The 21,798-nt window shown below is 44.2% G+C and overlaps 1 long non-coding RNA gene across 1 annotated transcript in view; it reads left to right on the forward strand.

The window, feature by feature from the left end:
• Positions 1-20,779, forward strand: part of LOC147028617 (uncharacterized) — a 23,208-nt gene extending 2,429 nt beyond the window's left edge. The window contains exons 2-3 of the long non-coding RNA XR_015057628.1: positions 6,612-6,710; positions 19,786-20,779. This is a non-coding gene — a long non-coding RNA (uncharacterized LOC147028617). The remainder of the gene's footprint in view (positions 1-6,611; positions 6,711-19,785) is intronic.
• The last annotated feature ends 1,019 nt before the right edge of the window (positions 20,780-21,798 follow it).

Genomic DNA, 21,798 nt, shown 5'->3' on the forward strand with positions numbered 1-21,798 from the left:
ATTCCTTCCTTCATCCCTTTCCATTTAAATAATTCCTCCTTTTCCCTTTGCCATTCCTTCCTTCCTCCTCCCTTTTCCATTCCTTCCTTCCTTCCTCCTCCATTTGCCATTCCTTCCTTCATCCCTTTCCATTTAAATAATTCCTCCTTTTCCTTTTGGCTTTGCCATTCCTTCCTTCCTTCCTCCTTCTCCCTTTGCCATTCCTTCCTTCATCCCTTTCCATTTAAATAATTCCTCCTTTTCCCTTTACCATTCCTTCCTTCCTTCCTCCTTCTCCCTTTGCCATTCCTTCCTTCATCCCTTTCCATTTAAATAATTCCTCCTTTTCCCTTTGCCATTCCTTCCTTCCTCCTCCCTTTTCCATTCCTTCCTTCCTTCCTCCTCCATTTGCCATTCCTTCCTTCATCCCTTTCCATTTAAATAATTCCTCCTTTTCCTTTTGGCTTTGCCATTCCTTCCTTCCTTCCTCCTTCTCCCTTTGCCATTCCTTCCTTCATCCCTTTCCATTTAAATAATTCCTCCTTTTCCCTTTACCATTCCTTCCTTCCTTCCTCCTTCTCCCTTTGCCATTCCTTCCTTCATCCCTTTCCATTTAAATAATTCCTCCTTTTCCCTTTGCCATTCCTTCCTTCCTCCTCCCTTTTCCATTCCTTCCTTCCTTCCTCCTCCATTTGCCATTCCTTCCTTCATCCCTTTCCATTTAAATAATTCCTCCTTTTCCTTTTGGCTTTGCCATTCCTTCCTTCCTTCCTCCTTCTCCCTTTGCCATTCCTTCCTTCATCCCTTTCCATTTAAATAATTCCTCCTTTTCCCTTTGCCATTCCTTCCTTCCTCCTCCCTTTTCCATTCCTTCCTTCCTTCCTCCTCCATTTGCCATTCCTTCCTTCATCCCTTTCCATTTAAATAATTCCTCCTTTTCCTTTTGGCTTTGCCATTCCTTCCTTCCTTCCTCCTTCTCCCTTTGCCATTCCTTCCTTCATCCCTTTCCATTTAAATAATTCCTCCTTTTCCCTTTACCATTCCTTCCTTCCTTCCTCCTTCTCCCTTTGCCATTCCTTCCTTCATCCCTTTCCATTTAAATAATTCCTCCTTTTCCCTTTGCCATTCCTTCCTTCCTCCTCCCTTTTCCATTCCTTCCTTCCTTCCTCCTCCATTTGCCATTCCTTCCTTCATCCCTTTCCATTTAAATAATTCCTCCTTTTCCTTTTGGCTTTGCCATTCCTTCCTTCCTTCCTCCTTCTCCCTTTGCCATTCCTTCCTTCATCCCTTTCCATTTAAATAATTCCTCCTTTTCCCTTTACCATTCCTTCCTTCCTTCCTCCTTCTCCCTTTGCCATTCCTTCATTCATCCCTTTCCATTTAAATAATTCCTCCTTTTCCCTTTGCCATTCCTTCCTTCCTCCTCCCTTTTCCATTCCTTCCTTCCTTCCTCCTCCATTTGCCATTCCTTCCTTCATCCCTTTCCATTTAAATAATTCCTCCTTTTCCTTTTGGCTTTGCCATTCCTTCCTTCCTTCCTCCTTCTCCCTTTGCCATTCCTTCCTTCATCCCTTTCCATTTAAATAATTCCTCCTTTTCCCTTTACCATTCCTTCCTTCCTTCCTCCTTCTCCCTTTGCCATTCCTTCCTTCATCCCTTTCCATTTAAATAATTCCTCCTTTTCCCTTTGCCATTCCTTCCTTCCTCCTCCCTTTTCCATTCCTTCCTTCCTTCCTCCTCCATTTGCCATTCCTTCCTTCATCCCTTTCCATTTAAATAATTCCTCCTTTTCCTTTTGGCTTTGCCATTCCTTCCTTCCTTCCTCCTTCTCCCTTTGCCATTCCTTCCTTCATCCCTTTCCATTTAAATAATTCCTCCTTTTCCCTTTACCATTCCTTCCTTCCTTCCTCCTTCTCCCTTTGCCATTCCTTCCTTCATCCCTTTCCATTTAAATAATTCCTCCTTTTCCCTTTGCCATTCCTTCCTTCCTCCTCCCTTTTCCATTCCTTCCTTCCTTCCTCCTCCATTTGCCATTCCTTCCTTCATCCCTTTCCATTTAAATAATTCCTCCTTTTCCTTTTGGCTTTGCCATTCCTTCCTTCCTTCCTCCTCCCTTTGCCATTCCTTCCTTCATCCCTTTCCATTTAAATAATTCCTCCTTTTCCCTTTACCATTCCTTCCTTCCTTCCTCCTTCTCCCTTTGCCATTCCTTCCTTCATCCCTTTCCATTTAAATAATTCCTCCTTTTCCCTTTGCCATTCCTTCCTTCCTCCTCCCTTTTCCATTCCTTCCTTCCTTCCTCCTCCATTTGCCATTCCTTCCTTCATCCCTTTCCATTTAAATAATTCCTCCTTTTCCTTTTGGCTTTGCCATTCCTTCCTTCCTTCCTCCTTCTCCCTTTGCCATTCCTTCCTTCATCCCTTTCCATTTAAATAATTCCTCCTTTTCCCTTTACCATTCCTTCCTTCCTTCCTCCTTCTCCCTTTGCCATTCCTTCCTTCATCCCTTTCCATTTAAATAATTCCTCCTTTTCCCTTTGCCATTCCTTCCTTCCTCCTCCCTTTTCCATTCCTTCCTTCCTTCCTCCTCCATTTGCCATTCCTTCCTTCATCCCTTTCCATTTAAATAATTCCTCCTTTTCCTTTTGGCTTTGCCATTCCTTCCTTCCTTCCTCCTTCTCCCTTTGCCATTCCTTCCTTCATCCCTTTCCATTTAAATAATTCCTCCTTTTCCCTTTACCATTCCTTCCTTCCTTCCTCCTTCTCCCTTTGCCATTCCTTCCTTCATCCCTTTCCATTTAAATAATTCCTCCTTTTCCCTTTGCCATTCCTTCCTTCCTCCTCCCTTTTCCATTCCTTCCTTCCTTCCTCCTCCATTTGCCATTCCTTCCTTCATCCCTTTCCATTTAAATAATTCCTCCTTTTCCTTTTGGCTTTGCCATTCCTTCCTTCCTTCCTCCTTCTCCCTTTGCCATTCCTTCCTTCATCCCTTTCCATTTAAATAATTCCTCCTTTTCCCTTTGCCATTCCTTCCTTCCTCCTCCCTTTTCCATTCCTTCCTTCCTCCATTTGCCATTCCTTCCTTCATCCCTTTCCATTTAAATAATTCCTCCTTTTCCTTTTGGCTTTGCCATTCCTTCCTTCCTTCCTCCTCCCTTTGCCATTCCTTCCTTCATCCCTTTCCATTTAAATAATTCCTCCTTTTCCCTTTACCATTCCTTCCTTCCTTCCTCCTTCTCCCTTTGCCATTCCTTCCTTCATCCCTTTCCATTTAAATAATTCCTCCTTTTCCCTTTGCCATTCCTTCCTTCCTCCTCCCTTTTCCATTCCTTCCTTCCTTCCTCCTCCATTTGCCATTCCTTCCTTCATCCCTTTCCATTTAAATAATTCCTCCTTTTCCTTTTGGCTTTGCCATTCCTTCCTTCCTTCCTCCTTCTCCCTTTGCCATTCCTTCCTTCATCCCTTTCCATTTAAATAATTCCTCCTTTTCCCTTTACCATTCCTTCCTTCCTTCCTCCTTCTCCCTTTGCCATTCCTTCCTTCATCCCTTTCCATTTAAATAATTCCTCCTTTTCCCTTTGCCATTCCTTCCTTCCTCCTCCCTTTTCCATTCCTTCCTTCCTTCCTCCTCCATTTGCCATTCCTTCCTTCATCCCTTTCCATTTAAATAATTCCTCCTTTTCCTTTTGGCTTTGCCATTCCTTCCTTCCTTCCTCCTTCTCCCTTTGCCATTCCTTCCTTCATCCCTTTCCATTTAAATAATTCCTCCTTTTCCCTTTACCATTCCTTCCTTCCTTCCTCCTTCTCCCTTTGCCATTCCTTCCTTCATCCCTTTCCATTTAAATAATTCCTCCTTTTCCCTTTGCCATTCCTTCCTTCCTCCTCCCTTTTCCATTCCTTCCTTCCTTCCTCCTCCATTTGCCATTCCTTCCTTCATCCCTTTCCATTTAAATAATTCCTCCTTTTCCTTTTGGCTTTGCCATTCCTTCCTTCCTTCCTCCTTCTCCCTTTGCCATTCCTTCCTTCATCCCTTTCCATTTAAATAATTCCTCCTTTTCCCTTTACCATTCCTTCCTTCCTCCTTCTCCCTTTGCCATTCCTTCCTTCATCCCTTTCCATTTAAATAATTCCTCCTTTTCCCTTTGCCATTCCTTCCTTCCTCCTCCCTTTTCCATTCCTTCCTTCCTTCCTCCTCCATTTGCCATTCCTTCCTTCATCCCTTTCCATTTAAATAATTCCTCCTTTTCCTTTTGGCTTTGCCATTCCTTCCTTCCTTCCTCCTTCTCCCTTTGCCATTCCTTCCTTCATCCCTTTCCATTTAAATAATTCCTCCTTTTCCCTTTACCATTCCTTCCTTCCTTCCTCCTTCTCCCTTTGCCATTCCTTCCTTCATCCCTTTCCATTTAAATAATTCCTCCTTTTCCCTTTGCCATTCCTTCCTTCCTCCTCCCTTTTCCATTCCTTCCTTCCTTCCTCCTCCATTTGCCATTCCTTCCTTCATCCCTTTCCATTTAAATAATTCCTCCTTTTCCTTTTGGCTTTGCCATTCCTTCCTTCCTTCCTCCTTCTCCCTTTGCCATTCCTTCCTTCATCCCTTTCCATTTAAATAATTCCTCCTTTTCCCTTTACCATTCCTCCCTTCCTCCTCCCTTTGCCATTCCTTCCTTCATCCCTTTCCATTTAAATAATTCCTCCTTTTCCCTTTGCCATTCCTTCCTTCCTCCTTCTCCCTTTTCCATTCCTTCCTTCCTTCCTCCTCCATTTGCCATTCCTTCCTTCATCCCTTTCCATTTAAATAATTCCTCCTTTTCCTTTTGGCTTTGCCATTCCTTCCTTCTTTCCTCCTCCCTTTGCCATTCCTTCCTTCATCCCTTTCCATTTAAATAATTCCTCCTTTTCCCTTTTCTATTCCTTCCTTCCTTCCTCCTTCTCCCTTTGGCATTCCTTCCTTCCTCCTTCTCCCTTTGCCATTCCTTCCTTCCTCCTCCCTTTACCATTCCTTCCCCCTCCATTTGCCATTCCTTCCTTCCTCCTTTTCACTTTGCCATTCCTTCCTTCCTTTCTCCTCCCATTGCCATTCCTTCCTTCCTCCTCCCTTTTCCTTTCTTTCCTTCCTTCCTCCTCCATTTGCCATTCCTTCCTTCATCCCTTTCCATTTAAATAATTCCTCCTTTTCCTTTTGGCTTTGCCATTCCTTCCTTCCTTCCTCCTTCTCCCTTTGCCATTCCTTCCTTCATCCCTTTCCATTTAAATAATTCCTCCTTTTCCCTTTTCTATTCCTTCCTTCCTCCTTCTCCCTTTGCCATTCCTTCCTTCCTCCTCCCTTTGCCATTCCTTCCTTCCTCCTCCATTTGCCATTCCTTCCTTCCTCCTTTTCCCTTTGCCATTCCTTCCTTCCTTTCTCCTCCCATTGCCATTCCTTCCTTCATCCCTTTCCATTTAAATAATTCCTCCTTTTCCCTTTTCTATTCCTTCCTTCCTTCCTTCCTCCTTTTCCCTTTGCCATTCCTTCCTTCCTTCCTCCTTCTCCCTTTGCCATTCTTTCCTTCCTTCCTTCCTTCCTCCTTTCCCATTTCTCACATGCCCATGATGTTATCATTTTTATGTTGCACACATGAAAAAGGGTAGCTGGGGTTATATGCCAGAGACCAAATCGAATGACAGGCCAATAGATCTATATTCTCAGCTCCAAAAGGGAAACCCACACCAGAAGGAACTGGTTGTGAACAAGTGGTTGCTTGAAGCGCTTTGTTGGTGTTGTGTGCTAAAGTACGTCTTCTTCGTTCCTATACAGTACAAGGCTGCGGGGTAGCATCATTGGCTGAGGGTGCTGCTGTGCCGCTGATGAAATGCCCTCCACTGGTTAGGGCAGGAAATTGGAATTGGTTCATGGTGTCGGAGATAGCTCGCATACTCTTAGCGAAGGACACCGTCGGATCTTTAACATCCACCAAGGAATGCTGCCAGATGGGATGTCAAGTTTAACGTTACTCCGATGGGGACGGCACACACATTAATGAATGGTCACGTTACCTGTGCAACACAGGGATGATAGTTTGTAGCTGGGTCAGGATTCAATCCCAGGCGAGATGGCCCAGCTGTGAGTGTGCAATGTGCATATCTTCAGGCCATCCTGTTAGCCCACTAAAGTATGTAAGTCCGCTGCAATACATGAGACCTTTCATAATACCTTCACGAGGAGCTCACCTTCGAGCACAGGCGTATCAATATTAAATTTGATGTGCATTGCTATTAGTTTTAGGATCATTAACATCTATAAATGATGTATGTATAAAATTGGATCATTCAACATCACCATGGAAGCCTCCTTCCTCAACAATACATACCCCTCCCTACGTCTTATCTTGAACAAAACTTCCCTTTTCTTCCTCAGTGATGCCCTTGTCTTTACTTGTTAACTCCTCTATCTTTTCTTGTCACTCCTTCCTCTCTCTAACCCCATTCGCATTCTCAATATAGGTCATTACAGCACTTCAGCATCAGGGAAAGTGCATTTCTATTTTCTGTTCTTTCCAACAATTACTTGAGGCACAAATTGAGCTTTCTCTGTGTTTTTTTGTTTTGTTTTGTTTTGTTTGAGTGTTTATTAACGTAACTGGCTTTATGTCACAGGAGGGTTGGCGGAGGAGGTTGATGAGAAAGTCTTGCATGCAGCGTTCATCCCATTTGGAGAGGTTGTTGATATCCAGATACCTCTCGATTACGAGACAGGTAATTCAACTTTGTGATATAACTCCCTTGCACTTTGGATGAGGTGGTGCTTGCTCGTCCTCCTTTTTTTTTTTTTTTTTTTTGTATACCTTGGTCGAGGCTCGTATGAGAGCTAACACACAACTCACAGCAAGGAGGCATGAGACAAGAGGGGCGGGAGTGGAAGGGACAAAACATTGGGGAACAGATACAGGTGAACTGTGGAAGGATGGGGAAGGATGGGGATGGGACGGGGAACATGGCGAGGGGAAGATGGACATTAAAGGGACTTTCAGGAAGGAAAGCAGGAGAATTGAAGGAAGTGGGCTTGGGTGGATTATCGGGGGTAGAAAAGATCGAGGATTTGGATTGGGGAAGATAAGAGGTGGTGGTGAACAGCTGTTTTGAAAGCCTGGAGGGAAGAATGGGAAAGAATAGAGTGAGGAAGTTTATTCCAAAGGCGGGAAAAAAGAGGAATGAAAGAGTGAAGATGAGCAGTGATTCGTGATTTTGGTAGTTTTACCAGAAGGGGGTTGTTGGCGGACCTTGAGCGACCTGTGGAAATGTGGTTGGGACAAATCACAGAGAGAGCAGGGGGGCAAGGCTGGAGAGGAGTCGGTAGAAGACAGAAAGACCACCGACCAACCTGCGGTGATTGAGTGAGAGGCCCAAAGACTCAGCTTCATTGCGGGAGATGCCAATGATCTTAAAAGCCCTGGTTTCGACAGCGTGAAGTCGAGAAAGGTGGGAGGCAGGAGCACCAGCCCAGAGGGGAGAGCAGTACTCCATCAGGCTACGGACAAAAGCTTTGTAAGTGGTCAGGAGCTCAAGAGGGCCGAGGAAGGACTTTGCACGACGGAGGATTCCCAGTCGGCGACTGGCTTTTGAGGCAAGGTTGGAAATGTGACTTTCCCAGGAAAGGTCATGGCAGATAGTGAGACCCAGAAGCTTGAAAGAAAAGACTTCTTCCAGAGGATTGTTGAGAAAGTGGATGGGGGGTTTTGTAAACGGTCCTTTCGAAGAGACATAGTGAGAGTGTGAGATTTGTCTGGATTGAAAGACATGTTCCACGTGTTGGACCAGTTTGTGATTTTATCCAGATCTGCAGTGAGCGAAGAAGCTGCTGCTTGCCGGTCTGAGGGATGACAGATGGTACGGCAGAGGGTGGAGTCATCGGCAAAGAGAAATAGAGGATTTTCCAGAGAGTCCGAGAGATCATTGATGAAAACCAGAAAAAGAACAGGGCCCAGAACGCTACCTTGAGGAACTCCAGCCTGCACAGGAAGAGGGGATGAAAGAACTCCATTTAGGGCCACACGTTGACTGCGACAGGAGAGGAAGTCTGCGAGCCATGAGTGGAGATGGCCTTGAATACCATGGGAAGAGAGTTTGGTGAGTAGGGCAGGGTGCCAGACTGTGTCAAAAGCACGTGATATGTCCAGGGATACGGCTCGGATTTCCTGTCTGGCATTGAGGACCTCCATCCATTGATGGGAGAGCAGTAGCAGCATATCTAGGGTAGAGTGACCTGGTCTGAAACCAAATTGATGATTGGAAATCAAGCCATTGGAGAAGAGGAAGGATTTCATGTCTGAAGCGATGATGGATTCCATAACCTTGCTGATGATTGGGAGAAGGCTGATTGGTCTATAGTTACAGGGATCTGTTTTTGCACCTTTTTTATGCAGGGCAGTGATGTTAGCAGATTTCCAAGCAGATGGCAGATGACCTTGGGAAAATGAGAGGGTGAATAGAACAGAGAGAGGGTGAGCAAGAGCAGAAGAGCAGGCTTTGAGGACATGTGGGCTGATGCCGTCTGGACCGGTTGCAGAATCTGACTCGAGGTTTGAAAGCAAGCTCTCCACCTTGTCAGGAGAAAAGGATACAGAGTCCAGGGACAGTTGGGTGCGACTGGGTAAAGTGGGTAGAGATAGTGATGGGTTTGGGACACAAGATTTAGCTGCAAACACCGAGTTTAGACATTCAGCTTTATCACGTGTGGAATCAGCAGTGCGGCCATTTGAGGTAAGGGAGGGGATGGAGGGGGAACATACACCAGAAACAGATTTGATTAAACGCCACCAGGATTTTGAGGAGGGAGAGAGGTTTGAGAGTTCAGACTTGAGATGAGAAAGATGTTGTTTTCTGGCTCTCCTGAGGGTAGCTACACACTTGTTCCGAGCTTTGTGGAAAGAACTGAGATTGCCCTCAGTTGGGTTTGCTTTCCATGAGGTAAAGGCAAGTTGTTTCAGGACAACTGCCTCGCCACAAGCTTCAGTAAACCAAGGGCGGGAGGAAGGGTAAGACAACTGAACACGAGAGGGGATAAATCTGTGCATGAGGGAGAGCAAGTTTCTTTGAAAGAATTCCCAGGATGAGTTGATGTTTGAGAAAGTAGTAATAGGAGACCAGTCTGTAAGTTTGATGGCTGCTCGGAGACCCTGCCAGTCGGCTTGAGTGAAATGCCAGACTCGACGGCGGTGAGGTGGTTCTCTGATAACAGCCAGAGAGATGTCCACTTTAACAAGGACGTGGTCAGAAGAACCAATTGGAGCGAAGGAAGAGCAGCAGATATTGTCAGGGAAATTTGTCAAAATCAGATCCAGAAGAGATGGAGTACCATTGGTTGAGATCCGGGTCGGGAAGTTGACCGATTGAGTCAGTCCCAATGAGTCACAGAAAGCTTTTGCTGATGTCCCATGGCAGGTGAGAGAGGTACCCACACCTAGCCAACTGGCGTGATGACAATTGAAGTCGCCACATAAGAGGAAGAGAGAGTTTGGATGAGAAGATAGAAGATGGTCCATGTTTACGGAGAGTGAGGTGTAGATGGAGTCATCACTGTTCGGTGGACGGTACAGTACACATATAAACATGAGGTGGGAGTGGAGGGGAAGCCGAAGCCAGAGGTATTCCTGGGGGTGTGGGGGAGTGAGAGCAGTGCAGGGAGAGTGAGGAATAGAGTCTTTTATGAAGAGAGCAACACCTCCACCAGGACGAGGCTCAGGTCTGTCATACCGTAAGAGGGAGTAACCAGGGAGAGATACTTGGGAGTCAGACACGTCTTGGGAGAGGAAAGTTTCTGTTAGGCAGATAATGTCTGGTTTGTCAGTGGCAACCTGCATGGAAAGATCTGAAAGGTTTGAGCGAAGGCCCCGGATATTTGAGGTCCACACTTTTAATGAAGAGGTAGGGGAGGAGGCTTTGGGTGCAGGAGGTGGAGGGGGCGGGGAGGGTAGGACGAGGGACGAGGGGGAGGTAAGGAGGGTTGCTGAAGGAGTGTGGGGTATTGCAGAATAGCGAGGGGAGGGGGCCGAATGAGGAGGAGAAAGGCTCTGTGGTGCTGGGAGAGAGGGGGGACAAGAGACAAGGAAGATGGCAGTTGAGTATTTGAGGAGGTGGAGTGAAGAGATGGAGGTGAGAGGGCAGTGGAGGGAGGCAGGTTGGTGGATGAGAGGGGGGCAACTTAGAGAAGGAAGAGTGAGGGGGATGAAAGGTGGGAGAAAGGTGAAGGGGGAATTTTTGAAAGAGGTGAGAGGGAGGCTTGGAGGGAGAAGAGTGGGATGGTTGCTTTGAGAGTGAGAGTGAGGGGTGAGGGGGGTGAGTTGGCACTGAAGTTGGAAAAAAGAATGGTTGATGGAAAGCGAGCATCCATGGCAAACTGTGGTTTTTAAAAGTTTTAGGTCAGAGATGCGATTTAACACAATTCTTGATGGATGCAATGAAGGCGAATTCAGAGCATGGAGAGAAGAAGCGCTGTAATAGTTGGATTTTTTAGGCAAGGAATGAAGGAGAGGTCGAAATGAAAGCAGTCTGTTGAAATAGCAGAAGAGTAGTGCATTGTGAAACAGTAAAGAGTACCACATGTGTGAGAGAGGAAGATGAAGCATCATAAGATCGTTTTTGTTGTTAATATTAATGTATGAGAGAGTTCAACAGATTAGGTCATGGAAATGTAAAAAAAAAAAAAAAAAAGAAATCGAGGAAGACGAGGAGGAAGTTAAGAGGAAGAAGAAGTAGCAGAATCGGGAGAAGGTGAGCGTGTTGTTGTTGTTGTTGTTGTTGGGTATATATATATATATATATATATATATATATATATATATATATATATATATATATATTTTTTTTTTTTTGAGATAAGAAAGAGATTAGTTGGGAGAATGGGGGATGTTTGGAAAGTGGGGAGGATGAAAATTGAAGGTAATGGGGAGGATAGAAATTGAAGGTAATGGGGAGAAAAAACAAACAGACAAACAAAAAAAAACGATCGAACACCAAGTGGAACCGGTAGGCCTCAAGCCTAGGACTAGGCCTCAAACACCAGGTAAGAACGTCGACATAAATACTCACAAAATAGCACGATTTTTGAAACAAAACCGAACTAGGAACACACATTAACATGTAGGTGAGAAAATTAAACAGTTAAAACGGGACAAATAACAACCGGAACTTAACTTTGAGAATGTCAGCAGGGAGCCCCGAAGGAGACCTCTTGCCGCTCAAAACCGGAACCGGAAGTTGAAACTTTCCCTTTAAACTCGTAATCAAGTGAGTCCAGTTTGTTTTATGCGTCAGCAGTGGAGTGCTTTATCGGCGGAGGAGAAGGACTCAGAGGAGGCAGACATTTCCACCTATGCTTTGTCATCTTACTTTTGACTCCCTCCCTCCACTCCCCCCTCTTTGTGTTTTAAGAACTTGGTTGTCTACACAGTTGTCTGCAAGTAGTTTCGTATCGTTTCTGGATGAAAATTGTTATAAGGGTTGACTACGTCACTTTGGCTAGTCACGTGGAACAAATTGTGTTTGCATCATTGATCGAGGTGGCCAGTCCATGCGCCTTGCGATTCACCCTGTACATTTTCACATCCATCCTTAAATAACTTGCACTAATCAAATATATATATATATATATATATATATACATATATATATATATATATATATATATATATATATATATATATATATATATCTGCAAAATTAGGTGTACAGTCCTTACTGTATACCTACTTTTGTAGCCCCTTATACACACACACACACACACACACACACGCACACACACACACACACACACACACACACACACACACACGCACACACACACACACACACACACACACACACACACACACACACACACACACTCCTCGATTTATGATTGAGATGTTACAAAAAATTGAATGCAAAACAAAAAAAATGTAAATCGAAAAACTATTTTCCCACAGGCATAATGTTATGATTTGAAGATGTGTTCTTGAATGGAAATTTCTGGTCCAAACCCAACTCTAACCCGAATAAAGACTGCAAATGTGTAAATACTGGGTCCGAGGCTCGCCACAAGGGGAAGCACTCGAGTTTCTCCCGAACACCCGGTCCTGAGGCCGTCGACCACATAACAATGCGGTCCAACGGGCTGTAGTTCTTACATAGCCATAGCCACTTGACTTTGACGACCGGCCAAGCAGGATTACGCTTCGATGTTTCCGTGATACCTCTCTATTGGCATGGCAACCTAACTAGAGGCAACGCCCTCAGTGCTGCACCTGTTAATCTGCGGAGCGGAACAGATTGATGCAGCACCGGCTAACTGAGTAAATCAGGTGGGGTACAACTTCCCCTCCAACTATACTTGTACACTGTGTCGGACTAATGAAGGAAAAGATAACCGAGACTGATTGTAAATATCAACAAACAATTATTTAATTACACACACGAGCAGTCATTTAAAAGGGAGTATTTACAAGAAAGAAAGCAAAAGGCACAAATGAGCAGATTTAACCATAACATGTATTCTTCCTTACACAATCTGACTAACATGAGAGACTTGGCCCTCCCGATCCGGACTTGTCCAAAGAAAAAGAAGAAGAACTTGAAGATGAGCGAAATTAAAAAGTAAAGTATGGAGAAAAGAAAAGTCAGGTCTTTTCTTTTCTGCCTCACCTCAGACAGCCAAACGGGGCTTCGTCAGCTGAAATATACTCGAGAATGGGGAAGATAGGCGGTCGTGATGCGTCATGATGGGACACGCAGCGACATCCCTGAAGTGCCCAAACCCAGTAGGCAAGTCCTCTCTGGCGTCCCAGATATGCCAGCTGTAATTGACTCCGTTTTTGCTGGACCCCTATGTCCAGCAGCTCCCCATGAACCAAACCGTGTTCTGCCCTTCCCACACTGCCCTCCTCCACACTATGGACTTTCTGTTCCTCGCAGGACAATCTTTTAGGACAAGGACAAGCTCTTTGGTGACTCTGTCTCTTCCTCTTCATATCACTTTTCCCCTGAAGGTCATTGCTTTTCTCTTGTCTCATCCCTTTTCACTCGCGTCGTCTTCTTCCTCATCCCACTCTGAGCTTTCTCCATCTTAGACGAGGACCAGCTACGAGCACCTATTTCCTCACACAATCTCGCCTTTTTTTTTTCGTTTCTTCTCATGTGCTTCTGTTCTCTTCCTTCCTCCTCTCACTCGGCTCATGTGAGCCTCTTCCTTATGGGAGGAGGTCCACGATGCAGCCTGTGGAAAATGCCACATCATTTTGAGGGAACTCTCAACGCAGCCCGCACCCCTCCCTCACATGCAAACATTCAATGTGCAGTCCTCAATGTACCCTGCCTGTGAGATGTCGCACTCCACTGCACATGGGAAAAGCGCCACACCTCACGCCACGAACATTCAGGTGAGAATGGACACTCCCATGCGGTGATTGTAATCTGATCGGCCCGAAGGCTTAATGACCCCAGACGGATCAAATGTGCCCAATTAAGCAATGTATCAAATGGAGGGGGATTCCGCTGGACTAAAGGTAAGACTGATGGGGTGAAGGAGTGATTGTCGAAAAGATGTATAGTGAAAGGGAGTTTTTGGTGGCTTGAGAAAGGCTGGGGGGGGGAGACAGACTGATGAGGTGAGGATTGAAAGGAGCAGGGGGAGGGGGTAACAGACCGTTAGGGGTAAAGGAGGAATTTTTGAAAGGAGCAGGGGAGGGGGTGGGGGGGGTAAAAGGAAGACATCACACTAGGGGAATGCAAACTAACTACCAAATTCCCCCCCTCCCCCGGCTGAAACCCTTGACTTACCAACGTGTCCATGTATGCTCTCCCCCGACGTAAGTTTCCAAAACCGAAATATTACTGAAGCCATAACAACTAAATACGTAAATCAATAAAGAAGGAAACTAATGTTTAAATGAATTTAATATTTTACGGTTTTAAGTAAATGCATCCGGTACTCACCAAAACCTGCAGCACAAAGTGAGTGTCCAGGCCTGGGAGGTGTGGGTGGGTGTGTAACGGAGCCTGAGACGAGGAGGCACCTGGCTTTATTTTGGTGGGGTTACTTGTAATTGTCCTAGTTGAGGAAGGAAGGCTGAGCATGTGAGCAATGTCCACCAAATGCTCCCCTTGCACGATTCATTCACCACATCCATTTTAATGTCCAAACTAATGGCTTTACGAGTCTTCGTCGTGGGAGTCTCAGCTGGATAACTTGAGAGTCGTTTACCACTCATGAGGAAGGGGTTTGGGAGAGTTTGGCACAAAATACTATCGAAGAAAGCCATACGATACCTCTCACGAGTACAGTGTAGAACGTGACTGAGGGCATGATAAATAAATGGAAGGCAAGATAAATCGTACATCCACTTCTGTTGTGCGCTGTAACAAAATTTGAATTTTTTTTTCTGTGAAAAAAAACAAATGTTAACTCAAAAATAATGAGGAGTAAGTACAAAATTGTTCAATTCTTTGTCTATGTGTTGTCGATTAAAAACGTAAATAGAATGAGTATATCGAGGACGAAGTGTGCACCTGCTCCTGATGGGTAATCATTACCATACTATGAAGCAAAAATTGTCTAAATTTCAACCAGTTCTGATATTTTTGTTTGGAACAAATTTCACAATAATCAGCTGTTCCTCTTTATCTCGAACAAGCTTCTGGTTCTTCTGACCAGAAGAACTTTTGGTTCTTCTGACCACGTCCTTGTTAAAGTGGACATCTCTCTGGCTGTTATCAGAGAACCACCTCACCGCCGTCGAGTCTGGCATTTCACTCAAGCCGACTGGCAGGGTCTCCGAGCAGCCATCAAACTTACAGACTGGTCTCCTATCACTACTTTCTCAAACATCAACTCATCCTGGGAATTCTTTCAAAGAAACTTGCTCTCCCTCATGCACAGATTTATCCCCTCTCGTGTTCAGTTGTCTTACCCTTCCTCCTGCCCTTGGTTTACTGAAGCTTGTGGTGAGGCAGTTGTCCTGAAACAACTTGCCTTTGCCTCATGGAAAGCAAACCCAACTGAGGGCAATCTCAGTTCTTTCCACAAAGCTCGGAACAAGTGTGTATCTACCCTCAGGAGAGCCAGAAAACAACATCTTTCTCATCTCAAGTCTGAACTCTCAAACCTCTCTCCCTCCTCAAAATCCTGGTGGCATTTAATCAAATCTGTTTCTGGTGTATGTTCCCCCTCCATCCCCTCCCTTACCTCAAATGGCCGCACTGCTGATTCCACACGTGATAAAGCTGAATGTCTAAACTCGGTGTTTGCAGCTAAATCTTGTGTCCCAAACCCATCACTATCTCTACCCACTTTACCCAGTCGCACCAAACTGTCCCTGGACTCTGTATCCTTTTCTCCTGACAAGGTGGAGAGCTTGCTTTCAAACCTCGAGTCAGATTCTGCAACCGGTCCAGACGGCATCAGCCCACGTGTCCTCAAAGCCTGCTCTTCTGCTCTTGCTCACCCTCTCTCCGTTCTATTCACCCTCTCATTTTCCCAAGGTTATCTGCCATCTGCTTGGAAATCTGCTAACATCACTGCCCTGCATAAAAAAGGTGCAAAAACAGATCCCTGTAACTACAGACCAATCAGCCTTCTCCCAATCATCAGCAAGGTTATGGAATCCATCATCGCTTCAGACATGAAATCCTTCCTCTTCTCCAATGGCTTGATTTCCAATCATCAATTTGGTTTCAGACCAGGTCACTCTACCCTGGATATGCTGCTACTGCTCTCCCATCAATGTATGGAGGTCCTCAATGCCAGACAGGAAATCCGAGCCGTATCCCTGGACATATCACGTGCTTTTGACCCAGTCTGGCACCCTGCCCTACTCACCAAACTCTCTTCCCATGGTATTCAAGGCCATCTCCACTCATGGCTCGCAGACTTCCTCTCCTGTCGCAGTCAACGTGTGGCCCTAAATGGAGTTCTTTCATCCCCTCTTCCTGTGCAGGCTGGAGTTCCTCAAGGTAGCGTTCTGGGCCCTGTTCTTTTTCTGGTTTTCATCAATGATCTCTCGGACTCTCTGGAAAATCCTCTATTTCTCTTTGCCGATGACTCCACCCTCTGCCGTACCATCTGTCATCCCTCAGACCGGCAAGCAGCAGCTTCTTCGCTCACTGCAGATCTGGATAAAATCACAAACTGGTCCAACACGTGGAACATGTCTTTCAATCCAGACAAATCTCACACTCTCACTATGTCTCTTCGAAAGGACCGTTTACAAAACCCCCATCCACTTTCTCAACAATCCTCTGGAAGAAGTCTTTTCTTTCAAGCTTCTGGGTCTCACTATCTGCCATGACCTTTCCTGGGAAAGTCACATTTCCAACCTTGCCTCAAAAGCCAGTCGCCGACTGGGAATCCTCCGTCGTGCAAAGTCCTTCCTCGGCCCTCTTGAGCTCCTGACCACTTACAAAGCTTTTGTCCGTAGCCTGATGGAGTACTGCTCTCCCCTCTGGGCTGGTGCTCCTGCCTCCCACCTTTCTCGACTTCACGCTGTCGAAACCAGGGCATTTAAGATCATTGGCATCTCCCGCAATGAAGCTGAGTCATTGGGCCTCTCACTCAATCACCGCAGGTTAGTCGGTGGTCTTTCTGTCTTCTACCGACTCCTCTCCAGCCTTGCCCCCCCTGCTCTCTCTGCGATTTGTCCCAACCACATTTCCACAGGGCGCTCAAGGTCCGCCAACAACCCCTTCTGGTAAAACTACCAAAATCACGAATCACTGCTCATCTTCACTCTTTCATTCCTCTTTTTTCCCGCCTTTGGAATAAACTTCCTCACTCTATTCTTTCCCATTCTTCCCTCCAGGCTTTCAAAACAGCTGTTCACCACCACCTCTTATCTTCCCCCATCCAAATCCTCGATCTTTTCTACCCCCGATAATCCACCCAAGCCCACTTCCTTCAATTCTTCTGCTTTCCTTCCTGAAAGTCCCTGTAATGTCCATCTTCTCCTCGCCATGTTCCCCGTCCCATCCCCATCCCTCTCCCTTCCACAGTTCACCTGTGTCTGTTCCTTCCACTCCACTCCCGCCCCTCTTGTTTTGTCCCTTCCACTCCCGCCCCTCTTGTCTCATGCCTCCTTGCTGTGAGTTGTGTGTTCGCTCTCATACGAGCCTCGACCAAGGTATACAAAAAAAAAAAAAAAAAAAAAAAAAAAAAAAAAGCTCTCGTCCCTGTTTTTCTTCATGTGTTTGATATTTGTCATGATTTGCTGATAATATTTTATTATCCCCCGCCAACCAACGAAGTTGGCGGGGGATATAGAAATGGGTTCCGTCCGTCCGTCACATTTCGTTTCCAGAGCTGAACTACAAATCCCCTCAAGATATATTTACGAAATTTGGTACACATATCAAGCAAGTGGTGAACTGGTGCCTTTTGATATTTTCTAATTAATAGGTCACATGGTTTGGCAGCCATGTTGGATTCAAGAAAAATATTAAATAATGTTTTCTCTGGAATCACATAACCTAACAAAGCGAAAATTTGCAACTATCATCTTCCATCATGTCTGCATACATAGTAAAAATTATGACATCACAAGTCACATGGTTTTGTGGCCATCTTGGATAGAAAAACACACCTCATCCGATTAACACGAAACTTCACACACGTATTCCACTGGAGGATTGGAGGCAGAATGTAAATTTATGATGTCGTAGGTCACATGGTTTGTCAGCCATCTTGGATTGAAAATTAATAAATTTTAAAAATCTTCTTCTCCAGAACGTCTGGACAGATTGAGGCAAAGTTTCACATACACTTTTCCCAAGACATCCTTTCAGAAGTTTGTTAATTTCTAATTTATAGGTCACATGGTTTGGTGGCCATATCGAATTTACCCTAAAACCTTCAAACATCTTCTCCAGAACGGCTGGTCAGCTCAAGGGGAAACTTCACATACATATTGCACACGCTTAGGGAATATAAGTTTGTTAATCCTCATTTACTATGGTGGGGGATTTCGAAGACTTTGTCTTCAACGGATGCTAGTTATTATTATGACGATATGCCTGGTATAAGCCTGGTATTGGCTTAGTGGTGAGGGTGGTGGCTTGGGATCCCAGGGTCCTGAGTTAAAGCCCTGTTGGCCACTGAACTAACACCAGGGGGTTGACTCAGCCTGTCATCCTTCTGAGGTCGGCAAAATGAGTGCCAGCTTGCTGGTATACTGTGTCGGAGTGGCGACCCATCCAGGATTGTGCCCAATAGCCAAGGAGACGGCTTTGGCAGCACCAACGCTCTGAACAGAGTATGGTCCCAATGGATGGATGTATATGCCCGGTGTTAGCTTCATGGTGAGGGCGATGGGCTTGGGATCCTAGAATCCCGAGTTCAAATCCCATTCGGCTGTTGAATTAATTACAGGTGGGGTTGACTCTGCCTGTCATCCCTCCGTGGTCAGCAAAATGAGTGCCAGCTTGCTGGTATCCTGTGTTGGAGTGTTGACCTGTCCAGGATTGCACCCAATAGCCCAGGAGACTGCTTCGGCAGCACCAATGCTCTGTAGAGTATGGTCCCAGTGGATGGGTCGATTATTGGTTCACGAGTCAGTAAGTGACCACTATATTCGTTATGGGTGTCTGTCTGTCTGTCTGTCTGTCTGTCCCGAGCATAACTCCGTTGGTTTTGATCTGATCCTGATAAAATTTTGGTGGGAGGTTTACATCATGATCGAGTTGTGTTTTCCTGAGAATGGGCGTGCTGCGCCCATTATGGGTGGAGCCACGCCAAAAAAAACATGTTTTTAGGGGGTAGCCGATTTCAAGTTGCATCTTCTCCGAGGGGGTTTGTCGAATCTGGCAGGGGTTTTGGTATTTGGTTATCCCAATGGCACCTGCATAGCCCCACGGAGCTCGTTTTTTTTTTTTTTTCCATTTTTGTCCCAAGGTCAAGGTCACAAGGTCAAAAACTTAGAAAATTGTGAATTTTGACATAAAAATCATACGACCGCCCAAACTTTGAGAGCTCGGATGACAATATTTTTTTATACATAATCTTGAGGTCATTCCCCACCTTAAGTCTTGAAACCATTTTGCTCTATCTCGAACACCTTGCCTGTGGCGCCCCCTTCTGTTTGTTTTTACGCTGATTTCATCAAAGTATGGATAATAATCAGAGGAGTGTGAAATGCCATATAGCCTGTATGACGTTGTATTGTTCCTGGAATGTTCCAGAGGAAGTTTTGCACCAAAGGTCATAACCCTTGACCTTTAACCTTTAAAGTTCACAAAGGTCAAATTTTCAAAGTTGTGGGAATCGAACCGGGTTTTCAACCTTCTTCGACGAACTAACTCCAATAAGCTATAGCACGTATCCTGTTTCCTTATTTTAATTCCACAACATTGTTTTGTGACCTTTAAAGGTTATGCAAAGGTCAAATTTTGAAAGTTGTTGAACGAAACCGGGTTTTCAACATTTTGCAGCTAACAACCTGTCACTCGTGTACCACATCATGTTGATCATTTTTATAACTTGGTCAAACATTATCACATTGTCTCGTCCTTGACTTCTGAAACAATCTACATCGTCAAATACCGCTCGTGAACCATTGTCGTCTTCAGACTTTTACTATTATTATTAATAATTAATTTATTTTGAATAAACTTCACTTGATAGGTCTTCACTTCTTCTGTTCCTTTATTTTATCTAGTGAATTGTTGTCCTGTTCGCTGAGCTTTTGCTGTAGTGTTGTTTTCTATGGTTTCATGTGGGAGTGAGGATGATTCTCTTCGAATAAACTTTATCATACATTTTAACCTGAAGTTTGTTGTTTTTTTTTTCCTTCTTATTCACCCTTTCCTTCAGAGAAACACCGGGGTTTTGCATTTGTCGAGTTTGAAAGTGCGGAGGTAAGGGATTTTGCGGAACATAGGTCGAGCGTTGTTGCTCTATTCCTGGAGAATATGAATTGCAAATTCAACACACATAACGCAATACATTTGATGTCATGCTCACATGCCTTGTGAACACATTTTGTGGATGGTTTTATTTTGCGGCATGGAGGGAAGGGTTGGGGGAGGACGGGGTTTGGGAATTCCATTCCAATTGACACGGCTGGGTCACCGAATGTATTTGTTTGGTCACCGAAAACAGCACAGCACAAACCCCAACTATTTTCTCCTGTGTAATGTAAAGCATGTTGCAGAGCATATTATAAGAAGCAAAATGAGGACTTTCAGCATAGCGGATGATGCACAATGTGCTTGTTTTTTTTTTTTTCTTCTTCTTCTTTCAATGCATTGCTGTTCAAACCGCTTACAACAGTTGAATTTTGTTTGGTTTATGATTCCACTATGTATCACCCTCGTCATTCATGCTAGTGTATGATAATTGCACGTGATACTGCTGATACTGATCACACAGTCAGCATCATTATTAGTTGCATTGGTTTTTAGCCAGTGTGCAACCATCAATTTTTAATGGTCACAATTACGATAGCAAGGTTTGGAATAATTCAAGCATTGCTCCTTTGTTACACCAACAAACAAAGTCCTACATTGCTTTTACAATAACGTAATATTAACGATTTTGTTATTAAAGGAGCACTTGACTAATTGCTTGTTATTTTTAAAGAAGCATTTGACGACTCCCTGTTGGAGCGGAGTTGCTGCTAGTTTCGGGCTTAGTGATGAGAGCTGAATTAGGCCTTCAGATTTTCCTGGAATCTGCAGCCAATGTGCCAGATATGACAGTATCCTGTTTTAAAGCTCAGTATTCCAATTTAGGTAAGCACCGAGTGCAACTACTCATCTTGTAACCACTCATTGTAGCAGAAGTGCATTTTTATGGGAATACATTTACTTACCAATTAATCTTTTAAAATATTAAAATTTTAAAATAAAAAAAAAAATCTTTTAAAATATTTTTGTGCTCCTTCGTCAAAAGATCTTGAACCTCATAAAACATTCCGTCATTTTTATGACAAGTTTATCACGTCGTGTGTTAGGAGGCAACATCAACAGTCGGTAGACTGTGCAGAATAGGGCCTTTTGCATGGAGAGAAAATGTGTGATGTCACACATTTGAATTTTAATTGATTGCCCAATTTAGAAAACAAAACGGGAAATTTACATGTCAAAAGAAGATGCATAGAATTTCTCAATTTAACCAAATAAAATTGTACTTTAAAAACTATTTAAGAATGTGTGAAACAAAAAAAATAAAAACTGCACAGCACAAACCACATTCCAAGCAATAATGTATAACAACCAAAAACACCAAAAATATACATAGAATTCAAGTTCCCAAACTTGGATTACAAAAATAAAACAAAAACCGCAAACTAAAAAGAGTTTACATGACACATGAACATAAAAGCACTCAAAGGAAAAACATAGAAACAGAACCTCTGACGCATAAATATCAGCCAACACCACCCATCTCCCCCCCACCCCCCTCCACCACCCCTTCTTGAAAAAAAAAATAAAAAAACATGCAAAACCCTTGATTATCTGATTCATTAAAAATTGGCAATGTGGGACAATGGAATTTAAATAACGAGTTGTTCTACATCACAGGCTACTCAGTCTTCGACCTGATCTCATCCATCGATGGTGATTGTTCAGGGGATGGTTCTTATCCTGTTTTGTGTCATTAACCTTATTTCCAGCACAACTGGGATATTAAAATATTTGTCTGTCAAATCAAAAAAAAAATTCCCCAGTATCTTGCCTACTTGATTAGCTATCCTTTGCAGTTTATACATGTGTTATTTCCTCAGACTTTGAAACCACACAATACATCCATAAACAATGACACTTTCAATGACAGATACATATAAAACAGCATCATAAAGGTCCTATCAACATTAAATGCTTC

This window comes from Eptatretus burgeri, chromosome 4 (assembly GCF_056783735.1).
Source record: "Eptatretus burgeri isolate ZD-2024b chromosome 4, Ebu_testis_v1, whole genome shotgun sequence".
Lineage (NCBI taxonomy): Eukaryota > Metazoa > Chordata > Myxini > Myxiniformes > Myxinidae > Eptatretus > Eptatretus burgeri.